Here is a 19,236-nt window from a genome sequence, read left to right on the forward strand (position 1 = left end):
CCTCAGATTCACGGAGGGACGGAGACCCTTCCAAACTCACACATGTGTTTGTCAGCAGGATTTAGTTCCTAACAGGCTGTTGGACTGAGGGCCTCCATTCCTCCTGGGCTGTCGGCCAGAAGACACACTCTCCTGGCTGTTCCTGGCTATGTGACCTCTCCATAAGGCAGTTCACAGCATGGCAGCTGGCTGCATCCGGTGAAGAAGCAAGAAAAGCCAAAAATAAAGTCATAGTCTTTTTTCCTTTTGCTTTGTTTGTTGTTTTTGGCATTTCCTCCCAACATTTTATTATGAAAAATTTCTAATATACAGAAAAGTTGAAAGAATTATAGAAGGAATAACTCTTAAACCACCTAGACTCTAGAATTTACATTTTGCTGCATTGCTTTATCACATGGTGATCCATTTATCCATATTTCCACTCATTCATTCATCCCTCAGTTCATCTTTTATAATGTGTTCTCAGAGATGGCATTCCATTATTTTTGCCACAGCCTACAGTTGGAAGCAAGTAGCTAAGTCCAGTTCACACTCAAACGACTGCTTAGGATGAGTACCTATGTGGGGGTCACTGGGAGCTATTTTAGAAGCTGTCTACATGTGAAATTTCCCAAGGCACTGGCCCACACGACAATACACCAAGGGGTATGTGTATGCATCCCAAAGTCATGTCTCTGCAAACACCAGATCAGCGAACATTTCTTGAACACTTTCTATGCACCAGGGGCTATAGGAGATGCTGGGGACTTAGTAATAAATGAGGCACACTTCCTGCTCTTAAGGAGCCCATAGCTCAAAGGAAGACACCCACAATTCCATGAGAGTTAGACACTCTCCCCTTTCTTCCTCTCCTATAGCACCTTTAACTTTATTTTGCAAATATTGATTTAAATATCTGGTGCCCTGTGGGACTATAATGTCCCTGAAAGAGGGGACTGTGTCTGTTTCATCTTCTGGCTGCTTGTGTCTCGCACATGGCCTCCCCTATAGGAGGCATGGCATAGCTTTGAACCTAAAAAGCAGACGTGGTCAATAATCTACTAGGTGTTCACACCTTGGTGTAAATTAATGGCTGCAATCTTCTGAGAATTAATCATTAATAAGGAAACAAGGACGGGAGTTGGACAAAAATGACACCAAGAAAATTTCACAGAGAGGAATCCTGTAGCGTTAAAAGAGATGAACGTTGACTGACGGGCGGCAGAGAGAGCCGGCGGACAAGCCGGGGAGCCCCGGCAGCGCGGCGAGAAGGGGAGCGCGGGAGGGAAGGGGAGCGTGGCAGGCCCACTGAGGGAGCCACCCCAGGACACGGAGCCCGGGCGCCCTCTGAACAGCCTCCCAGCGGCCGGACCTGTGGGCGCGGGGAGCCTGGACAGCGGTGCGCCCGACGGGGGTGACTGGGAGACCCAGCGACCAGGGAAGCGGGACAAGGAGCCAGAGCCGGACAGGGATGAGAAGGTGACGCCACCAGGGGGCGCCACTCGCTTTGTGGGGGAAAATGCTCAACTACTGCGTGGAAGATGCCACCATGTTGGACATGGAGAAATGGAGGAAGACTTCCAAGCACTGTAGATCAAGCCCTGAGGCTTTGGAGTGGGAACACTGACTCCAAGACCACAGACTGTCAGAGAACTAACCCTAGGGAGTATCAAATAGTGAGAACTCACACAAAGGAAACCACTTGAATACAAGACCCAGCATCACCCAACCACCAGTAGCACCCTGTGCAGGATGCCTCATCTAAACAACATACAAAACAAAACAACAAACCCAATCAACAGCCGACAGGATTACCAACTCACTCAGCCTTGCCCATCAGAGGAAAAACATACAAAAAAAAACTCAGCACAAATCTCACCCTATAGGAAGCTCACACAAACCTTAGGGCCAACCTTAGGAGGGCAGAAACCAAAAGGAAGAAAGAATTCCACCTTCTTCAAGGAAAGAATTCAACTTTCCTTGAAGCCTGGGAAAAGGAGACCTCAAGCACAATAACTTTTAAAAAAAACGATGAAAAGGCAGAGAAATACTGCACAAATGAAGGAACAAACTAGAAACACAGAGTCCAAATAAATGAAGAGGAAATAGGCAAATTACCTGAAAAAGAATTCAGAATAATGATAGTAACGACGATCAAAAACCTTGAAAACAAAATGGAGAAAATGCAAGAATCAATTTAAAAATACCTAGAAAAAATTAAAGAATAAACAAACAGAGACAAACAACACAATTACTTAAATTAAAAATAGAAGGAATCAGTAGCAGAATATCTGAAGCACAAGAACGAATCAGTGAGCTGGAAAATAAAATGGTAGAAATAATTTCTGAAGAGCAGAATAAAGGAAAAAGAATGAAAAGAGCTGAGCACAGTCTCAGAGAAATCTGGGACTGTATCAAATGCACCAACATTTGAACTATAGGGGTCCCAGAAGAATAAGAGAAAAAGAAAGGCTATGAAAAAAATTTTGAAGAGATTATAGTTCAAAATTTCCCCAACATAGGAAAGGAAATAGTCGATCAAGTCCAAAAGGCACAAAGTGTCCCATACAAGATAAACCCAAGGAGAAACACACCAAGACATATACTAATCAAACTAACAAAGACTAAACACAAAGAAAGAATATTAAAAGCAGCAAGGGAGAAGCGAAAAGTAACATACAAGGGAAACCCTATATGCTTAATGGCTGATCTTTCAGCAGAAACTCTGCAGGCCAGAAGAAAATGGCAGGATATATTTAAAGTACTGAAAGGGAAAAATCTCTAACCAAGATTACTGTACCCAGCAATGATATTCAAAATTGATGGAGAAATAAAAAACTTTTCAGAAAAGCAAAAGTTAAGAGAAGTCAGTACCACCAAACCAGGTTTACAACAAATATTAAAGGGACTTATATAGTCAAGAAATACAACAGGAAAAAAAAGATCTACAAAATCAACCCCAAACTATTAGAAAATGGCAATAGGAACATCTATATCAATAATTATTTTAAATGTAAATGGATTAAATGTTCTAACCAAAAGACAGACTGGCTGAATGGATACACAAACAAGACCCATATATATGCTGTCTATAAGGAAGCCACTTCAGACCTCAAGACACATATAGACTGAAAGTGAGAGGATGGGAAAGTATATTCCATGCAAATGGGCAGCAAAAGAAAGCTGGAGTAGCAATCCTCATATCAGACAAAATACACCTTAAACTAAAGAAGATTACAAGAGATTAGGAAGGACACTACATAATTCATCATGGGATCAATCAAAGAGGAAGGCATAACAATTGTAAATATCTATGCACCCAACATAGAAGCACCTCAGTACATAAGACAAACACTAACAGACATAAAAGGAGAAATTGACAGTAACACAATAATAGTAGGAGATTTTAATACCCCACTCACACCAATGGACAGATCATCAAAACAGAAAATTAATGAGGAAACACAAGTCTTAAAATGATACATTAAATGAGATGGATCTCACTGATATCTTCAGGACATTCCATCCAAATGCAGAAGAATACACCTTCTTCTCAAGGGCACATGGAATATTCTCCAGGATAGACCACATCTTGGGTCACAAATCAAACCTCAGTAAATTTAAGAAAATTGAAATTGTATCAAGCATCTTCTCTGACCACGATGCTATGAAACTAGATATCAATTACAAGAAAAAAAAAAGTGTAAGAAACACAAATTCATGGAGATTAAACAGCATCTTTCTAAATAACCAACAGGTTACTGAAGAAATCAAAAGGGAAATCAAAAAATTTCTAGAAATAAATGACAATGTAAACATGACAACTCAAAACCTATGAGATGCAGCAAAAGCAATTTTAAGAAAGAAGTTTATAGCAATACAATCCTACCTCAAGAAACAAGAAAAGCATCCAATAGACAACCTAACTTTACACTTTAAACAACTGGAAAAAGAAGAACAAAAAAAAATTAGTAAAAGGAAAGAAATCATAAATATCCAAGCAGAAATAAATGAAAAATAAATGAAACAATAGTAAAGATTAATAAAACTAAAAGCTGGTTCTTTGAGAACATAAACAAAATTGACAAACCTTTAGCCAGACTCATCAAGAAAAAAAGAGGGAAGAATCAAAACAACAAAATTAGAAATGAAAAAGGAGAGGTTACAATAGACAATGCAGAAATACAAAGGATTATAAGAGACTATTATGAACAACCATATGGCAATAAAATAGATAACCTGGAAGAAAAGGAAAGATTCTTAGAAAAGTTCTATCTTCCAAGACTGAACCAGGAAGAAATAGAAATTATGAACAACTCAATTACAAGCACTGAAATTGAAGCTGTGATAAAAAAAATCTCCCCAAAAACAAAAGCCCAAAACCAGATGGCTTCACAGGAGAATGTCTATCAAACATTTGGAGAAGAACTAAACCCTATCCTCCTGAAAGTATTTCAAAGAATTGTAGAGGAAGGAACACTTCCAAACTCATTCTGTGAGGCCACCATCACCCTGATACCAAAACCAGACAAAGACAGCACAAAAAAAGAAAACTACAGACCAATATCACTAATGAACATAGATGCAAAAATCCTCAACAAAATTTTAGCAAACAAGGTTCAGCAACACGTCAAAAAGCTCATAAGCCATGATCAAGTTGGGCTTATTCCAGAAATGCAAGAATTCTTCAATATATGCAAATCAATCAATGTGATATACCATATTAACAAACTAAAAGATAAAAACCATATGATAATCTCAATAGATGCAGAAAAAGCCTTTGACAAAATTCAGCAGCCATTTATTATGAAAACTCTTCAAAAAATGGGCATAGAATGAACTTACCTCAACAGAGTAAAGGCCATATATGATAAACCTACAGCAAACATTATTCTCAATGGTGAAAAACTGAAAGTGTTCCCCCTAAGATCAGGAACAAGACAAGGATGCCTACTTTTGCCACTATTATTCAACATAGTTCTGGAAGTTCTAGCTACATCAATCAAAGAAGAAAAAGAAATAAGAGGAATCCAGATTGGAAGAGAAGAAGTAAAACTCTCACTGTTTGCAGATGACATGATACTATACATAGAAAACCCTAAAGATACTATTAGAAAATTACTAGAGTTAATCAATGAATTTAGCAAAGTTGCAGGATACAAAATCAATACACAGAAATGACTTGCATTTCTATATGCTAACAATGAAAATCAGAAAGAGAAATTAAGAAATCAATCCCATTCACCATTGCAACAAAAAGAATTAAATATCTAGGAATAAACCTACCTAAGGAGACAAAAGAACTGTACAAAGAAAATTATAAGACACTAATGAAAGAAATCAAAGATGACATAAACAGATGGAGAGATATTCCATGTTCCTGGCTAGGAAGAATCAATATTGTGAAAATATTGATGTTTGTGAAATGTCAAATGTAATCTGCAGATGCAATGCAATCCCTATCAAATTACCAATAGCATTTTTCACAGAACTAGAACAAAAAATTTCACAATTCATATGAAGACACAAAAGACCCCAAATCGGCAAAGCAGTCTTGAGAAAGAAGAATGGAGCTGGAGGAATCAACCTTCCTGACTTCAGATTATACTACAAAGCTACAGTCATCAAGACAGTATGGTACTGCCACAAAAATAGAAATATGGACCAACTGAACAAGATAGAAAGCCCAGAAATAAACCCATGTACCTATGGGTACCTTCGTTTTGACAAAGGAGGCAAAACTATACAATGGGGTGAAGACAGCCTCTTCAATAAATGGTGCTGGGAAAACTGGACAGCTACATGTAAAAGAATGAAATGAGAACACTTCCTAACACCATACACAAAGATAAACTCAAAATGGATTAAAGACCTAAATGTAAGACCAGAAACTATACAACTCTTAGAGGAAAACATAAGCAGAACACTCGATGACACAAATCAAAGCAAGATCCCCTATGACCCACCTCCTAGAGTAATGGAAATAAAAACAAAAGTAAACAAGTGGGACCTGATTAAACTTAAAAGCTTTTGCACAGCAAAGGAAACTATTCAGTTCAGTTCAGTCCAGTCGCTCAGTCATGTCAGCCTCTTTGTGACCCCATGAACCGCAGCACGCCAGGCCTCTCTGTCCATCACCAACTCCCAGAGTTTACCCAAACTCATGTCCATTGAGTTGGTGATGCCACCTAACCATCTCATCCTCTGTCGTCCCCTTCTCCTCCTGCCTTCAATCTTTTCCAGCATCAGGGTCTTTTCAAATGAGTCAGCTCTTCGCATCAGGTGGCCAAAGTATTGGAGTTTCAGCTTCAACATCAATCCTTCCAATGAACACCCAGGACTGATCTCCTTTAGGATGGACTGGTTGGATCTCCTTGCAGTTCAAGGGACTCTCAAGAGTCTTCTCCAACACCACAGTTCAAAAGCATCAATTCTTCGGCGCTCAGCTTTCTTTATAGTCCAACTCTCACATCCATACATGACTACTGGAAAAACCATAGCCTTGACTAGACGGACCATTGTTGACAAAGTAATGTCTCTGCTTTTTAATATGCTGTCTAGGTTGGTCATAACTTTCCTTCCAAGGAGTAAGTGTCTTTTAATTTCATGGCTGCAATCACCATCTGATTTTGGAAACTATAAGCAAAGTGAAAAGACAACCCTCAGAATGGGAGAAAATAATAGCGAATGAAACAACTGACAAAGGATTAATTTCCAAAATATATAAGCAGCTCATACAACTCAACACCGGAAAAACAAACAACCCAATCAAAAAGTGGGAAAAAGACCTAAATGGATATTTCTCCAAAGAAGACATACAGATGGCTAACACATGAAAAGATGCTCAACATCGCTCATTACTAGAGAAATACAAATTAAAACCACAATGAGATATCACTTCACACCAATCAGAATGGCCCTCATCAAAAAGTCTACAAGCAATAAATTCTGGAGAGAGTGTGGAGAAAAGGAAACACTCTTGCACTGTTGGTGGGAATGTAAATTGATGCAGCCACTATGGAAGACGGTATGGAGGTTCCTTAAAAACTAGGAATAAAACCACCATATGACCCAGCAATCCCACTCCTAGGCATATACCCTGAGGAAACCAAAATTGAAAGAGACATAAGTATCCCATTGTTTATTGCAGCACTATTTACAAAAGCTAAAACATGGAAGCAACCTAGATGACCATCTACAGATGAACAGATAAAGAAGGTGTGGTACATATACACAATGGAATATTACTCAGCCATAAAATGGAACGCATTTGTGTCAGTTCTGATGAGGTAGATGAAACTAGAACCTATTATACAGAATGAAGTGAGTTAGAAAGAGAAAGATAAATATCGTGTTCTAATGCACATGTACAGAATCTAGGAAAATGGTACTGAAGAACTTATTTACTGGGCAGCAATGGAGAATTATACATAGAGAATAGACTTATGGACATGGGGAGAGGGCAGGAGAGGGTGAGATGTATGGAAAGAGTAACATGGAAACTCACATTACCATATGTAAAATAGATAGCCAACGGGAATTTGCTGTATGGCTCAGGAAACTCAAACAGGGGCTCTGTATCAACCTAGAGGGGTGGGATGGGGAGGGAGATGGGAGGGAGGTTCAAAAGGGAGGGGATATATATATACTTATGGCTGATTTATGATGAGGTTTGACAGAAAACAGCAAAATTCTGTAAAGCAATTATCCTTCAATAAAGATAAATAAATTTTTAAAAAGAGAGAGATAAATGTTGACTAGATCGAACCTGGGTCTCCTGAATTGCAGGCAGATTCATTACTGTGTAAGCCACTAGAGAAGCCCCTAGTTTTGTCAAGGCCTGACTTAACTGCCCCTTTCCTACCTCCTACCTCTTCCCCCCACTCCCCCACAGACCCCCAAGCAATAAGGAAGTTCTACTGCGTTATGGTTCCAGGTCTTCTCTTCTCTGGACTGTAAACGTGCTTTAGCACAGACAGTAATTAAATGCCACAATCTGACACTGACATAACTCCATTTCTTTTTCACATGATTGCAGGAACACGAACTCTCTATAATTACTTCGTGTAATTAGGAAATGAGGAGATGCAACTAATGAGGACCGGTGATAAAAACAACTGCAAATATTTCTTTCAAATTTACCTTTATCATAAAATTCACTCAGGTTAAACTCTAGTGAACTGCAGACATTTTTATAAATGTCACTGGTGCAGGTCAAAATGAATATTTTACAACTGTGATTCATGTTTTCAGAAGACTTAGAGTAAGAACATCATCATCTTTCCTATATGTGTAAGCTTAATCGATGTCTTTGGAAAGGTAAATTATATGGATTTCAAAAAATATTTTAAATATGCAACATTCTCCATTCTCTCCAAAAGGAATCTTACCTGGAAGGGGGTGGGGGGGGGGGGAGGAAGCCAGAATAAAAAACAAGAAAAAGTAGAATTGTTCTAGGTGCATATGTTTCAGGCATATGGATTCTGCCCTCCCCACCCCACAGAATCCCCTGAACAGGAAGGGAGAGGAAGATAAGCCATTTCAGACCACAGGAGTCTTCCAAAAAGGGTGGGGTTTGTGAAAGAAAACCCATGGCCTCTGCCGATCTTGGTGTGTGGAGAAACAGATAGACCTTGAGGCTAAGTTATGTGTGGGACAAGGGGCCATGAAGATGTTATTCTACCCAACAGATTAGTAGAAGCAGAAAGTGAACTAGAAAAGAAAGGAGGAATCAGAAGTGGGGTTGCAAGTGACTGGCACAGTCAGCAAAATCAGTCTTGCTAAGTTAGGTTGTCTCATTACTATAATACAATACCAGCCCCCTTTTTCATAGCTTGTTCCTTTCACAAAGGCCTAGTAAGGCAAGATATTTGTGAGGATCACAGAAAGGGCCTTTATGTTTATAGTCTGGATGGATGTGGAAAGGAGAACCATGTGTGGGATTGAAGCAGAGCAGAACCCTGAGGGAATCCGGGGCATGGAAGACTTTGTGTCTCCAGTTTCTTGTTGGAGGGAATGGTCTCCATGACCTTACCTGAATCCCAAAGGGAACAGATTCCAGCAGTTACTAATCAGGGAATGCAGAGACCATAGAGGAGCAGTAAGAAACAATAGTGCAGGCTGGGGACAGGATCCTGGTTCTGCCTCAAGGGACACACATAGCAGTATCTTTAAGATCTTCTGCAGAACTAAAACTCCCAAATGGAAGATGTTCCAGAGAGAAGGTCACACTTTGTTAACCTCAAGAAACTCAGAGGAGACCAGTTCAGTTCAGTCGCTCAGTCATGTCCAATTCTTTGTGACCTCATGGACTGCAGCACGCCAGGCCTCCCTGTCCATCACCAACTCCTGGAGTTTACTCAAACTCATGTCCACTGAGTCGGTGATGCCATCCAACCATCTCATCCTCTGTCGTCACCTTCTCCTCCTGTCTTCAATCTTTCCCATCATCAGGGTCATTTCAAATGAATCAGCTCTTCACATCAAGTGGTCAAAGTATTGGAGTTTCAGCTTCAGCATTAGTCCTTCCAGTGAATATTCAGGGCTGATTTCCTTTAGGATGGACCACCTGAGGCCAGATGAAAGGAACCAGAAAAGGTCATAAAAAGACCACTTGAGGACAGATTAAAGGGATGCGGGCCCTGCACACGCTCATCCTTACAGCAACGCTGCCCTTGAAACCTTTCTATAAAACTTCTCATCAAATCTTCCAGGCTGGGACACATAGTTTTATGTGTTCAAGCCTGCTGTGCCTCCCTTTGCCTGGCAAAGCAATAAAGCTATTCTTTTATACTTCACCCAAAACTTTGTCTTGAAGATTCAATATGGCACCAGTGCACAGAGGCCAAGTTTGCAGCATCAAGACTAAGAGGTGATCCCTACACTGAATTAATTCCATTGTTAGGACAATTCAAGGTGTTCATAAATGCAGAGTGCTTAGATAGTGCCTTGCACACAGTACAGCTGATACATACTTATTAAAATAAATAAGTAAGCTTTACAATGCATCCACACACTGGCCCAGCTGACCTGGCCAAGCAGAGGAACAGTGAATCACCAGAGGTGTTAGGGGAACTACTGACTGAAACCACTCACCCTGCCCAAGCCTGATAGTAACCACTTGCATGAGTTATCTTACAACAGGAGGTCCTGGTAAAGAAGTGGAACTAACAAGCTACTACCAGTGGCACGAATTCAGGAAAGGTCAAAAGGAGAGAGGAGGCACCAATCCACATGTCCTATCCACCTCCCAGAATCCTCCTTGCTGGAATCCATCTTGGCTGAGTGATGTGTGGGCCACTGATGATAGGGATAGAACAAAGGGACAAAACAGATTAACAAAACCATGCAACAGAAGCACGGGACATGCCCCCAAACAATAAAACAGTGGTAACATGAGACCCACATCCTGCCCGGTGAGCTCAGTAAGTTAATAACTCCTGATGTGGGACATGCTCTCTACATGCATAGAAAACAATAATTTGTGGACGTAGTCTGACCACACAAGGACAACAAAACTTCCTTCCACTTTTCCTTTCATTATAAAACTATAACTTACCCGGCCGCCCCCAAAAAAAACCCTGTAGCCCATCAAGCTCTTAGGGCACAGCATTTCTCTTGTAAATCTCACAAGCATCCTATTCTATTAATGAACCACTTCATATTTACTGCTTTGCTCTTGCTGAATTCTTCTCTGCACTGAGACAAAAAGGATTGTCGTATGGGAGTTCTTTGGAGCCCCCTGAAATGACACCAACCAGTTTCACCAGGAAGGACCCTGAGTCAGAGTGACTGGCCAGAGACAACCTGGAAACTAATCCAATTACCATAAAACCAGAGACCGTGAGTCAGGTGGCAGAGCAGTCCTCCTGGGTCCCCTTACCTACTGTGCTGTGTCTGGGCGCCCCTTCCCAGGAAACTCTCTCGCTTTGGCAGTCATGTACAAATCATTTCTGAGTATTAGACAAGAGCCCACTCTCGGGCCCTGCACTGGGGGTCCCTCTTCCTCCAACAGAGGAAGTAGCAGAGGAGGCAACAGTGTCCTCCTCAAGTTGTAAAATCAATTCATTCATTATGCTGATTGGATGCCCAAGGTTATAATCTCACCAACTACTGAGTGTATTTTCATCTTTGAATCGCCTACTTATTCTTTATTTTAAAAAAGAATATACATAAAAAGTCTATGAAATCAAACAGAAAATGTAAAACCTTTTATGACCAAAAATATAGTGATATTATATTACATATAATATTTTTTTAATCTCAAAATAAGAAAGAGAGAAGTGCTTAGACTTTACCTACCTGGAATCTGATTTTGCTGGAATATAAGTGAATGGATAGATAGTGCACTTTTTGAAAACAAGTATTCATTTAAAATTTTTTGAGCTTTCAAAGTATATAGCATTATTTTTATTTTGCCCACAGCATCACTGATATTTTCTAACATTCTTTTTTTTTTTTAGCATTCTTATTTGTTTCTAGTTCTGAAGGAATCCTTATAGTCTTAAGAGTCCTGGTTGGCTAACCTTGCCCTAAACTTAACCTTGACACAGCCCCATCCACTGGCAATTCTTGTAGTACACATGTCAGGAAGTGGATATTTTTATGCAAACTTATTTCCACTAGTAGGCAAAGAACTCAGATATGATTTGCATATAGTAGGTCATAAGCAGCATTTCTAGGTACAAAGGACAGTAGACAGGCCCTCTGGCTCTACCTTCAAAATATATCTGCAATCTGACCCCTTTAACCACTTCTGCTGGAACCAGACTGGCCCAGGCTAGCATTAGCTGTCACCAGGCTTACCGCAGTGGTCTGCTAACTGGCCTCCCACTTCCACTTTTGCCCTGATGTGTCTTCTTTTAACCCAGCAGCCTGACTGGTTTGTTATAACTTAAATCAAATGGTAACCCTCCTCAGCTCAAAACATTTGTATCAGGTGACATCCAATCAGGAAACCAGAAACCACTCCAGATATCTCAAAGACAGGGAATACATATTATAAGAAATTGATGACAAAGGTGAGTTCTGAAGGAAGCCACTGTCACCCTTAGGCTAGAGGAACAAAGAAATATGGTATGACATGGAGCCTGCAGTCAGAGACACTGAAGGGACCAGGCTGGAAGGACCTGCCTGAGCCAGCATTGCCAGCTGCCATCTTAGAATGGCTGCCAGGATGCTCAGCCAGAAAAACAAGGAAGGCTCTTCTTGCCTCCCTTCTTCAGTCCTGCCAGCACTTTCCAGGGCAAAGCCTAAGTGGATGCCAGTGGGCAAGGAACTCTGGAAAGTGTTGTTTGCAGGTCTCCTGCCCCAGCAGTAAGAGGAGGGAACTGAAGAGAGGTTGAGGGGCTTCAGAAAACAGATCCCATTCAGAGCGGTGCCTCTTTCACAGTAACACCCACGTTCTTAAATGGTTTCAAAGGAAGGCGCCCCCTGGTCTTAACACACTTTTACAGATCTTCTTTTCTGACATCTACTTGTCATCTTGCTCACCACGCTTCAGCCACTCTGGCTTCCTTGCAGCCTTGAAACTCGCCACGCTCTCCTTCCTGTGCTCTATCCTTTGGCTGGAATAGCCCTTCCCCAGACACCTTTACAACTTGACTCCATCTCCTTTAAGCATTTACTTATTTTTGTTTATTTATTTTACTTGGCTGCACTGGTTCTAGTTGCAGCATGTTGATCTAGCTCCCTGATCAGGTATCAAATGCCCCATGCATTGAGAGCATGGACTCTTAGCTGGACCACCAGGAAAATCACCAAGCCTCTATTTAAATGATATCTTCTCAAGGACACTTCCCTGAGAACTAATTTAAAACAACAACCCCTCCCAACTCCCAATTCTCTCCACTGTTTTATTTTTCATCAAAACATTTATCCTTCTTTAACGAATTATACATCATATACATACAGATTTTTATCAGGTAAATAAAGATCTTTTTATTCTATATCATATTTCAGTTCAGTTCAGTACAGTCACTCAGTCGTGTCCAACTCTTTGGGACCCCATGAACTGCAGCATGCCAGGCCTCCCTGTCCATCACCAACTACTGGAGCCTACCCAAACTCATGTCTATTGAGTCGGTGATGTCACCCAACCATCTCATCTTCTGTTGTCCCCTCTGTTCCTACTCTAAATCTTTCCCAGCATCAGGGTCTTTTCAAATGAGTCATCTCTTCGCATCAGGTGGCCAAAGTATTGGAGTTTCAATTTCAACATCAGTCCTTCCAACGAACACCCAGGACTGATCTCCTTTAGGATGGACTGGTTGGATCTCCTTGCAGTCCAAGGGACTCTCTAGAGTCTTCTCCAACACCACAGTTCAAAAGCATCAATTCTTCAGCGCTCAGCTTTCTTTATAGTCCAACTCTCACATCCATACATGACTACTGGAAAAACCATAGCCTTGACTAGATGGAACTTTTTTGACAAAGTAATGTCTCTGCTTTTTAATACGCTGTCTAGGTTGGTCATAGCTTTTCTTTCAAGGAGTAAGCATCTTTTAATTTCATGGCTGCAGAGGAACCAGAGATCAAATTGCTAACATCCACTGGATTATCAAAAAAGCAAGAGAGTTCTAGGAAAACATCTATTTCTGCTTTAGAGACTATGCCAAAGCCTTTGACTGTGTGGATCACAATAAACTGTGGAAAATTCTGAAAGAGATGAGAATACCAGACCACCTGACCTGCCTCTTGAAAAACCTGTATGCAGGTCAGGAAGCAACAGTTAGAACTGGACATGGAACAACAGACTGGTTCCAAACAGGAAAAGGAGTACATCAGGCTGTATACTGTCACCCTGTTTATTTAACTTATATGCAGAGCACATCATGGGAAATGCTGGGCTGGATGAAGCACAAGCTGGAATGAAGATTGCTCGGAGAAATATCAATCACCTCAGAGAAGCAGATGACACCACCCTTATGACAGAAAACAAAGAAGAACTAAAGAGTCTCTTGATGAAAGTGAAAGAGGAGAGTGGAAAAAGTTGGCTTAAAGCTCAACATTCAGAAAACTAAGATCATGGCATCTGATTCCATCACTTCATGGCAAATAGATGGGGAAACAGTGGAAACAGTGGCTGACTATGTTTCTGGGCTCCCAAATCACTGCAGATGGTGATTGCAGCCATGAAATTAAAAGACACTTACTCCTTAGAAGGAAAGTTATGACCAACCTAGACAGCATATTAAAAAGCAGAGACATTACTTTGTCAACAAAATTCCATCTAGTCAAGGCTATGATTTTTCCAGTAGTAATGTATGGATGTGAGAGTTGGACTATAAAGAAAGCTGAGCGCTGAAGAATTGATGCTTTTGAACTGTGGTGTTGGAGAAGACTCTTGAGAGTCTCTTGGACTGCAAGGAGATCCAGCCAGTCCATCCTAAAGGAGATCAGTCCTGGGTGTTCTTTGGAAGGACTGATGTTGAAACTGAAACTCCAATACTTTGGCCACCTGATGCAAAGAGTTGACTCATTTGAAAAGACCCTGATGCTGGGAAAGATTGAGGGCAGGAGGAGAAGGGGGCGACAGAGGATGAGATGATTGGATGGCATCACCAACTCAATGGACGTGAGTTTGGGTAGGCTCCAGTAGTTGGTGATGGACAGGGAGGCCTGGCATGCTGTGGTTCATGGTGTCGAAAAGAGTCGGACATGACTGAGCGACTGAACTGAACTGAACTGAGTCACCATCTGTAGTGATTTTGGAGCCCAAACACATAAAGTTTGTCACTGTCTCCATTGTTTCCCCATCTATTTGCCATGAAGTGATGGGACTAGATGCCCTGAACATAGTTGTCTGAATGCTGAGCTTTAAGTCAACTTTTTCACTCTCCTCTTTCACTTTCATCAAGGGGCTCTTTAGTTCTTCACTTTCTGCTATAAGGGTGGTGTCATCTGCATATCTGAGGTGATTGATATTTCTCCCGGCAATCTTCATTCCAGCTTGTGCTTCATCCAGCCCAGCGTTTCTCATGATGTACTCTGCATATAAGTTAAATAAGCAGGTGACAATATACAGCCATGACGTACTCCTTTCCCAATTTGTAACCAGTCTGTTGTTCCATGTCCAGTTCTGACTGTTGCTTCCTGTTTTCTCAAGAGGCAGGTCATGTAGTCTGGTATTCCCATCTCTTTCAGAATTTTCCACAGTTTATTGTGATCCACACAGTCAAAGGCTTTGGCATAGTCAATAAAGCAGAAATAGATGTTTTTCTAGAACTCTCTTGCTTTTTTGATGACCTGAAGGATGTTGGCAATTTGATCTATGGTTCCTCTGCCTTTTCTAAATCCAGATTGAACATCTGGAAGTTCATGGTTCACGTACTGTTGAAGCCTGGCTTGGAGAATTTTGAGCATTACTTTACTAGCATGTAAGATGAGTGCAGTTGTGCAGTAGTTTGAGCATTCTTTGCCATCGCCTTTCTTTGGGATTGAAATGAAAACTGGCCTTTTCCAGTCCTGTGGCCACTGTGGAGTTTTCTAAATTTGCTAGCATATTGAGTGCAGCACTTTCACAGCATAATCTTTTAGGATTTGAAATAGCTCAACTGGAATTCTATCACATCTACTAGCTTTGTTTGTAATGGTGCTTCCTAAGGCTCACTTGACTTTGCATTCCAGGATATCTGGCTCTAGGTGAGTGATCATATCATCATGGTTATCTGGGTCTTGAAGACATTTTTTGTATAGTTCTGTGCATTCTTGCCACCTCTTCTTAATATCTTCTGCTTCTGTTAGGTCCATATCATTTCTATCCTTTATTGTGTGCATCTTTGCATGAAACCTTCCCTTGGCATCTCTCATTTTCTTGAAGAGATCTCTAGTCTTTCCCATGCTATGGTTTTCCTCTATTTCTTTGCATTGATCCCTGGGGAAGACTTTCTTATCTCTCCTTGCTTTTCTTCGGAACTCCACATTCAAATGGGTATATCTTTCCATTTCTCCTTTGCGTTTCTCTTCTCTTCTTTTCATAGCTATTTGTAAGGCCTCCTCAGAGAACCATTTTGCCTTTTTGCATTTCTTTTTCTTGGGGATGGTCTCGATCCCTGCCTCAGGTACAATGTCATGAATCTCTGTCCATAGTTCTTCAGGCACTCTGTCTATCAGATCTAAGTCCTTGAATCTATTTCTCATTTCCACTGTATAGTCATAAGAGATCTGATTTAGGTCATACCTGAATGGTCTAGTGGTTTTCCCTACTTCCTTCAATTTAAGTATGAATTTGGCAATAAGGACTTTATGACCTGAGCCACAGTCAGCTCCTGGTCTTGTTTTTGCTAACTGCATAGATCTTCTCCTTCTTTGGCTGCAAAGAATATAATCAATCTGATTTCAGTATTGACCATCTGGTGATGTCCATGTGTATAGTCTTGTGTTTCTCTTGTGTTGTTGGAAGAGGGTGTTTGCTATGACCGGTGCGTTCTCTTGGTAAAACTCTAATAGCCTTTGCCCTGCTTCATTTTGTACTCCAAGACCAAATTTGTCTGTTACTCCAGGTATTTCTTGACTTCCTAATTTTGTATTCCAGTCCCCTATAATGAAAAGGATATCTTTTTTGGGTGTTCTGGAATGTTTTGTAGGTCTTCATAGAACAGTTCAACTTCAGCTTCTTCAGTGTTACTGTTCAGGGTATAGACCTGGATTACTGTGATATTGAATGGTTTGCCTTGGAAATGAACAGAGATCATTCTGTCGTTTTTGAGATTGCATCCAAGTACTGCATTTTGGACTCTTTTGTTGACTATGATGGCTACTCCATTTCTTCTAAGGGATTTCTGCCCACAGTAGTAGATATAATGCTCATCTGAGTTAAATTCACCCTTTCCAGTCCATTTTAGTTCACTGATTCCTAAAATGTGTGATGTTCACTCTTGCTATCTCCTGTTTGACCACTTCCAATTTTCCTTGATTCATGGACTTAACATTCCAGGTTCCTGTGCAATATTGCTCCTTACAGCATCGGACTTTGCTTCCATCCTCAGTCACATCCACAACTGGGTGTTGTTTTTGCTTTGGCTCCATCTCTTCATTCTTTTTGGAGTTATTTCTCCACTGATCTCCAGTAGCATATTGTCTCTAAATACATATATTTTGCCAATATCACCCCAATAAATATAAGCTCCCCAGGGGCCAAGATTTGATCTGTTTAGTCTACAAATACATCCTCAGTGCTCAATAAATACTTGACTGAATAAATAAATTTAATCATTACTAGATATATTTATTATGAAATTAAATGTATGAAAGGCTTTTAAGAGCATGGAGTAAGGAAAAGAAGCCAGCAGAGTTCACACAGCTTCCTCTAGAAAGCCACTCTAACCCCACTCAGTTTATACTAGGTATCCCTTCTATGTGCTCCAAATGCTCCCTGAAATTCCCCTTTCCAGAACTTGTCACACGGTATGGTAATTATCTATTTATATATCCATCTCCTCCACCAAAACTCCAAGTCCCATAAGATACCAAAGCATGGTGCCCATCTGGGTAACTGAATATCAAGCACTGGGTAATACCTTCTTGCACATTCAATAAATAGGATCTGTTGTCAAATGTCCTTGTTAAAAAGCAGAAGAAGACACTTAAAAGTCTTAGGCTCTCTTTTTTTTTTTTTTTTTTCTTAGGCTCTCTTGACATCATTCTTTCCTCTGGTATCTGAAAAGACAGGAAGGGCCAATAGCTGTAAGAAAAGATAAACAGTCAGGAAATGGTTAAGTACAGAAGCAAAGAAATTTGGTGTGCAACAGTTCCATTGTTTTGGCTAAAAGAGAATAGGCAAGTTTTATTAATCAGAATAATAGTTGGTTGTGGAAGTGACTGATGCTAAATAAATTCTGATTATTTTTTATTAGATAATTTCTCACGTATAGACTTAAACTGTCAGCTTGGTTGTGTCTATTAGTTAAACTTTGTAAAATATATATATATATATTCTTGTTTTTCCATTGTATGCAAATTGAAAGAAAAAGATGTACCATTTCTCTGTTGTATGTTGGATTATGTAGGAAATGTTTGTGAACAATTCAAAGAAAGAAAGATGAAAAAATTCCCGTGGATGTTTTGTGTAGTATCTCTTGGCATTTGTATTAATAGTTTAAAAAGTTCACTTCCAAATAAAACTCCCATAATGCTAGGAAAAAAAAAAAAGAGAGAGAACAGGCAAAATTCTCATGCTTTCAAAAAATATTTTAATATTTTTTTCAAGAGGTAACCTTTTTTAAAATTTTTATTGGAGTATGGTTACTTTGCAATGTTGTATTGGTTTCTGCTGTAGAGCAGAGCGAACCAGCTATACGTACATAGACCCCCTCTTCTGGATTTCCTTCCCCTCTAGGCCACCACAGAGGGCTGAGGAGAGCTCCCAGTGCAGTATAGTAGGTTCCCATTTGTTATCCAGTTTATACACAGCATCAACAGTGTGGATATGTCAATATCAATCTCCCAACTTATCCCATCCCTCCTCTCCTCACCTGGGTCCATACATTTGTTCTCTATGTCTGTGTTTCTGTTTCTGCTTTGCAAATAGGTTCATCTGTACCGTTTTTCTAGATTTCACATATATGTGTTAGTATACAATATTTGTTTTACTGACTTACTTGACTTTGTATGACAGTTTATAGGACCATTCATGTCTATGCAAATGGCATTTTTATAAGAAGTATTTATATTGTCTGAAAAGCACTCCACTACTAAATTATCTTAACAGCTGAATATAGAGAATAACAAACAAATCTTGAAAAAGTTAAGAAAATCAAAATAATTACCATAAAAAGTGATGCGCCTCAATAGATAATGGATTTCTCAAGGGGGAAGGGAGGGGCTGTTAGAGTTACAAAAGTTCATTAACAAAACTATTTTTCTAATTTTACAACCAACTTTAAGAGGAAAAACTATTCTTAGTTTGTATATTCATAGACAGTAGAAACATAATTGCTAAACAGCCTTGGTTAGTTGTTTTTTTTTTTTTTAATGTATTCATAGTCTTTTATGAAGAGATCATGACTATATCTTAGTCATAGTCTTTTATGAAGAGATCATGACTATATCTTAGCCTTAAAATAAATTCATTTATTTGGTAATAATTTAGGGGCTGGAAGAAGTCATTTCACACACACACATACACATACACAGACACATACACACACTTAAGCACCAAATTTATCATAAATGGTTTTGACTTGGCTTATAACCTCAGTAGTTCAGAGGCACACAGAAATATCTTATCTCATCTTGTCCTAAGAAGTAGCACTGGTT

Source organism: Muntiacus reevesi, chromosome 1 (assembly GCF_963930625.1).
Source record: "Muntiacus reevesi chromosome 1, mMunRee1.1, whole genome shotgun sequence".
Lineage (NCBI taxonomy): Eukaryota > Metazoa > Chordata > Mammalia > Artiodactyla > Cervidae > Muntiacus > Muntiacus reevesi.